Source organism: Catharus ustulatus, chromosome 11, assembly GCF_009819885.2.
Source record: "Catharus ustulatus isolate bCatUst1 chromosome 11, bCatUst1.pri.v2, whole genome shotgun sequence".
In the NCBI taxonomy this organism is placed as follows: domain Eukaryota; kingdom Metazoa; phylum Chordata; class Aves; order Passeriformes; family Turdidae; genus Catharus; species Catharus ustulatus.
This window is the reverse complement of record NC_046231.1, coordinates 20,698,800-20,705,264: the sequence shown is the minus strand read 5'-3', so window position 1 is coordinate 20,705,264 and position 6,465 is coordinate 20,698,800. Positions and strand designations below refer to the sequence as shown.

At 57.4% G+C, this 6,465-nt stretch overlaps 1 protein-coding gene across 1 annotated transcript in view; it reads left to right on the top strand.

The window, feature by feature from the left end:
- Positions 1-5,686: 5,686 nt before the first annotated feature.
- Positions 5,687-6,465, top strand: part of LOC117001619 (ankyrin repeat domain-containing protein 11-like) — a 125,520-nt gene continuing 124,741 nt past the window's right edge. Inside the window, exon 1 of the mRNA XM_033070056.2 lies at positions 5,687-5,785. The gene's annotated coding sequence lies outside the window, so the exon portion shown is untranslated. The remainder of the gene's footprint in view (positions 5,786-6,465) is intronic.

The following is a 6,465-nucleotide window of genomic DNA, read 5'->3' as shown; positions in this document are numbered from 1 at the left end:
GCCCCATCCCTGGCACCTTAATGTCCCCTCACTTCTGGAAATCTCCTTGTGTCACTGGATCAAACAGTTCAATTTACAGACACACAGATCAGTGCCAATTAATTCGTAAGGGCTGTTCAGAGCTCGGAGGGGATGTGGCAGCTCAGGGCACCTCCACCCACAGATCCCATGTACAACGTCCTGGGAGGCTGCACTGACTCTCAGCTGGAAGATCCAGACCCGAATGTGACTGAGCTGTGCTGAACTGGGAGTGCTGGTTATTTACAGACACATCACAGAGCTGGAGTTGACACAATTTCTATCCCTCTTTTCACACTGTGCTTCAAAGACAGCCAGATGACAGAGCACCAGGAAGGCTGGACAGAGAAGCTCTGGCTGCCCCTGGACCCCTGGAAGTGTCCAAGGCCAGGTTGGATGGGTTTGGAGCAGCCTGGGATAGTGGAAGGTGTGGAACAGGATGGGCTTTAAGGTTCCTTTCCACCCAAACCATTCCATGACTCCACGAAGGAGGGCTGGGGGTCTTTGCCTTGTTGGTGCCAATACAAAGTGGTGCCAGGAAGGAGAGTCAGGAGGTTCTGCCCTGCATGGGCAGCTCAGGCTGTGCGTGCCAGAGGTGACCTTGGGAAGGTGGCTTCAGTCACTGCCCTTGGACTGGCAATATGCTCCTTTGGGAGTAAGCCAATATTCTGAGAGGCCAGATATAACCTGATCCAGGCTTGGCCTTGCTGGGATGTGCTCCAGCCATGACATCACTCAGTAATGCCACGTCTATTTACTACCAGGGGAAGGTGCTGGATTGGAGGCTGAAATCCCTGGTTTATCTGCTGAGCAGGTTAGGAGCAGGAAGCAGCATTAGCAGCCACAGCTTGTCCTTTTCAGGCCCAGAGAAGTCTGTTTCTACGGGAAACACAGCTCTGCTCTGTCTGAGAATTCACCTCTCCTGTTTCCATGCTCCCTGTAAGGCACTCTGAGGCTCAGCAGGTTCTTCAGCCCCCCAGCTCATCCCTGACTCATTTCCACACAGCACTTTGCCAGTGGGGTAAATGGATACCTGGAATCAGGTGGCCATTGCGACATCCACAGACTTCTCATCAATGAATCAAAGGATTACATGCAGAGCTGAACCTGCTGGAAGGTAAATTCAGACTTTTTACAGGATGAAAAACATCCCCCAGGAGTTAAGCCAGGACTTTGCTAAGCCAGGACTTTGCTCCGGCAGGACAAACCAGGGCCTGGCGTTTCCCAGCATCCCTCAGCACTCTGTCATGCACCAGATGGGATTTTTTCGATTACTTCTTTGCAGATGACAAATCAAGGTCAAGGGATAGATGCTCCCCTTCAGCACAGCACAGCCAAGAACCCAGGAAAAACCTTAGGGTCAGCAACAAAGGATGTGCTTAAGAGACCACATGGTTTTCTCCTCCAGCACAGTAAAACTCCTCACCAGGAAAGAGCTGCTCAGCCTTTTTCCATGAGCCAGTCCAAACCCATCACACCTATTCCCTCCTCCAGGAACAGCTTGGGATCACAGCGAGTTCCAGTTCCATGGCAGAGAACGGCCTGGCACTGACACTGCTCCTCCCTGGGGCACAGAGCCTCCCCAGCCCCAGGGTGAGCCTGGGACACAGCACTGGGGTACAAATCTATCTCTGGGTCACCTCTAAAGCCCTGGAGTGTAAGACAGGCAGGTGACAGATGGCTGGAGGCAGGGGATCATGGGGACTCGGCCACCCCACAGCAGCCACGGCTCCGTCTGCCAGCCGGGGCTTAGAAACCTCCGGAAAAGCTGACACAGGGAAGAGGGAGCAACACTCTGAGAGTGACAGGGATAAGGGGCAGAGCAGGGGGAGGGAAATGGCTGTTTGTGACTCAGAGCAGATGACTCTGTGGGAGTGCACTCCCCGGAGAGCTGCTGGAGCGAGCAGAGCTCGGACAGGCCCGGATTCCATCTGTGTGCGGGAGGTGGCTGAAGTCATCTCCAAACCCCGCAGGTCACTAAGCTCCGGGTGAGCAACTGTCACTCCACACCCCTGAAATCCATAAGCAGCCTGGAAACCCAAAGCCTGTCATTAGGAATGATAAAAACAGTAATTAGAGCAGGGCTGTCATGAGTTCACACCTGGAACATCAATATGAGGCGTTTACCCAGCAGCAGGAGAGCACTTCCCCCGGAATCCATCCTCTGCGGATGCATCAGGCACAAAGCTCCACGGACCACTCTTCACACAGGTGTAAGTAAATACTGCAGAGAGCCTTGCAGAAAGACTTTATCCACCACAACAGCAGCTCTCAGCTTTGAGGGATCTAAAAGTGCTGCTGCTGTGGAGGCACAGGAGTTACATGAGCTCCTGGGCCACGGGCACTGCCTGTCCTGATCCCAGTCCTGGTGCTTCACTGGGATTCAGATGGGTGCACAGGAGTTAAACCTGCAAAACAGATTTTGGGGCAAACAAGCTGTGCTGAGGAGTTAGACCTTCAAAACAATGCAGATTTGAATATCAGAGAGCTGTTCCATGAATTTAGCCTTAATTACATCTTGTAGAGCTCTGAGCAGCCACCACAAAGCATGTGAAAATCCACACTTTTATTTCTTCATGGTATAACAGGTGTAACAGCTTAAGTTGAAGTGTCCTTAACATCAACGACAGCAAAGAAATACAAGGATGGCTTGAAAATAGCTTTATTCAGTAAAACTGAGTGTGTACAGAGCCAGGGAGGCTCCTGCTGCAGCACAGCAGCTGTACTCCTCACTGCCTTCCCAAATGGCTGCTTGGCTTGCCAAACCCATTTCTCTTCAAAATGTTAATACATGACATTAATTAAAACACGAGCCAAGCTTAAAGTAAAGGTTTTCCTAATCAAAGTTCTTCTAAAGTTTTATTCTCTTGGCCTTCAATGTTGGCACCTGACTGGTCACTCAGGATTTATCCTGTACCAGCCATAAATCACACCTTATTTCATCTATTAAAAATAGATTCCCATCCCTCCATCCTGCAAGGAGCTGAATCAGCAGGGAACTGAACCCACAGCAGCACAGCCCAGGAATTTTTGACTTTAGGGCTGGCATGATGGTTCCTTCCCTGACAGGACAGCTGCTGAAGGATTGAGGTGAATTTGGTCTCCCAGAGGTGGCTGGAGCAGGTGAGAGGCTGACACAGGTGCCACCTCCAGAGTGAGTCAGGAGGCAGTGCCAGAGCAGGGAGTGGAGGGTCAGGAGCTCTGTCCCCAAAGTCAGTGTCCTTTGAGCTCGCTGGGACAGACAGAAATAGGCCTGAAAGCACATTCCCCAAGCGGCCTCATTTCCCTGCCCTCACACAATGTTCTCTTTCCTTCTCAGCACCAGGGTATTTGTTTTATTTTAGGATTTAAGCGCTTACAACCTTTATCGAAGGATAAAGGTGCTCAACAATTGACTGTAATTTTTTTTTTAGTCTTAAGTATTGCAATTAAGGAGCACAAGCCAGCCCAGGGTAACAAAGGCAGGTTAAACATCCCCATCTCAGAAGTCTCACCAGCAAACCAGCAGAACAGTCCCCAAGGAAATAATCCTCCCATTCCTGCTGTCAGCTTCCCTTCTCTAAGTACTCGAAAGTTCCTCCCTGAACCAGGCTGTTGTGTTCAAATAGAAAAAGGTCAGGGTGACACAGAAAGGGTTTAACTTCCTCCCCAGCGCTGGATCTCTGACCTGGATGACATTCAAGGTTGTCAAGGAAGCAGTTACACACAACTATATTTAGGAAATGAAAACACGTATTTCCCCTCTCCTCTGCTCAGAGGCCAACACTCACCTGCAGCGTTTGCAGGGAGCTGTGACAAGAAGCTTAATGGAAAGGAAGCAAAAAAAACCCCAACCCTTTTCACTGGTTTAGTAGGTCTTACAGAGAGAGAAGATGGGTAGAGATAAAAAGGCTAAGCCTAAGTGGAACACAGGACCAGCTTAACAGGCTCAGAATAAACCTCTCTCCTGCTGTTATTTAACAGCAGAGCTGGACACGTGCTCCCGAGCCCAGCACAGGGATTTCTGTTCCTGGGGTCTGTGGCACCCCCAGCTCACAAGAACTGTCCCTCAGGCTGCCAGGTGTGTGACCCTGAGTGGCTCTGCACATGCCAAAATCCCAGTTACAGCCCCGCTCTTGGCAGAGGGGGGGTTAAAAACCAGGAATATTCCAGATGAGGTCATGGGCAGAGCTGCTGCCTCCAGGCTTCCCCATCCCCAGCAAACAAAACAACACGTGGTGACCCAGCTCTGCCACCCACACCAGGGCACCGGAGCTGGGACCTGCTCCATGGACTGGATTCCTCTCTGGAATTCAGCCGCCTTGGTGACACAGAGGGGCTGGGACAGCAGGTGTGTGGTACAAAGTACAGACACACAGCAGAGCAGTGGAATGGTTTGGGGTGGATAAACCTCAAAGGTCATCTGTTCTCACACCTGCCATGGGCAGGGACACCTTCCACTATTCCAGGCTGCTCCCAGCCCCATCCAGCCTGGCCTGGGACACTGCCAGGGATCCAGGGGCCTCCCCACCCTCTAAGGAACAATTCCTGCCCCATCTCCATCTGTGAGCAATGGATCCCAGCCTGTGATCAATCACCACCTCGTCAACCACACAGAGCAGTGCCACATCCAGTCCAGTCAGTCGCTTCCATGAGAATAAAGGAATGACTGACATAATCCAGCAGGATTGACCTGTTTAGATGTTTCTTTTAGGAGGCACCCTGCACATAAAAGCTGCACAAAAGCATTTTGGTGTTGCGTGATCAGCACTTAAAGGATCAGAGAGGCCCAAAACGCGGCCGGGTCAGGAGCGAGCAGTGAAGTCCCCGTGGTTTCCGGGGGGATCCCCCTGGGCTGGTGGAGCAGCCACTGTTCCCCCAGCACCGGGGCCCCGACCTGGGCAGCGACCTCGGAGCGCCCTGGCACACACGGCAGCGGGAGCGGTGATGAGGGTGCGCTCGATGGAGGAACCGGGCCCGGAGCAGGACCCGAGCGCGGGGCCCGTGTGGCGCAGGGGCAGCACGGACACCCGCCAGAGCAGCACTCCCTGACGCCGCTCCCAACCCGGCGCCTTGTCCCAACACCGATTTTCGGCTACGCCGGTGCCCCAAGTGCCAACACCGCAGCACCGACCCCGTGACCACAGCCGACCGGGGAGCGCCCGTTCCGCTGATCCAACAATGCCGGGGCAGCGCGGCGGGCTCGGGGCTTAGCTCAGCCCGCAGGACCTTGGAGGGCCTGTCCCGGTCCCGATCCTATTCCCGGTCCCGGAGCTGGGCACGGTAGGTCCCTGCGGGGTCGGTTCCGGTGCCGGTGTCGCTCCCGGTTCTGGTGCCGCTCGCGGGGTTCCCGGCCCCTCCCGCCCCCTGCTGGCCCCGCCCCGGAAGCGCCGCCCGGCGCGCGTGGCCAATGGGCGGCGGCGCTGCCGGGACACGTCGCGCGCCGCCGCGCTCCCGTCACCCCCCGCGCGGCGCCGGGGTGGAAGGGGGGGGGGTGTATTCCAGCTCCGCCCCCCCACCCCGGACCGCCGCGCCCGCCAATGAGCGGCGCCGTCTCATCGGGCCAATGAGCGGCGCTGTCTCAGCGGCGCGCGGGGGATGGAGCGCGCGGCCCGGAGCCGCCACGGCGCGCGCCCCCCGCGCTAGGGCCGGACCCCGGGACCCCCGGACCCCCAAAAAACCGCCCCGAAACCCCCCCGCAGCCCCCCCTCTATGCGGCGGGGCCGGCCGAGCCGCAGGCCTCGCTCCGCCGCGGGGCTGCCCTTGGCCCGCTGAGCGCCGAGCACCGGTAAGCGCCGGGGGCGGCGGGCGGGGGGGGCTCCGGGGCGCTGCAGCCGTGGGGGCGGAGGGCGGAGGGACCGAGGGGGTCCCGGAGAGCACCCGCGCGGTCTGGGGGGGCACCGGGAGAGGCACCCGGAGCGGGGGGGGCCGAGGTCGAAGGGGGGGCACCGGGCCGGGGTGGGGATCGGCGGGGACACCGGCGGCGGCGGGACCCGGTGCGGGGCGGGGGCGGCGCGGGGTCGGCTCGAGCGGTGGAAGCGCCGCAGCGCGGGTGGGAAGAGGACGGTGGGGGTTTGGGGGGGCGGCGAGGGGCTGTTTGGGGGCTGCAGAGGTGGGAAGGGGCTGCAGAGAGAGCCAGGGTGGTTTGGGGGGTGGTTTGGGGGGCGCAGGGCCAGCCCGGGCGCTGCTCGGTGTTTTGGGGTGCGCAGGCTCGCGGGGAGCCGTGGGAGGATCTCGGAGCTCCGTGTCGAGCCCGCAGCCCCCTCCGCCCTTCCAGACCCTGCTTTCTGGGGTGGGGATGTTTTTTTCGCAGGGGTGCGGGTAGCTGGGGGGGGAAGTGCGTTTTGGGGTGAGGAGGAACAATACCAAAAGTTGTCTGAAATGGTAATTTCCGTTTCCCATTTCATCATCCCTGGGTAGGCGTTAGCCCTGCGTGTGTGTGCGCAGGGCCGGGGCCGCACCGAGCCC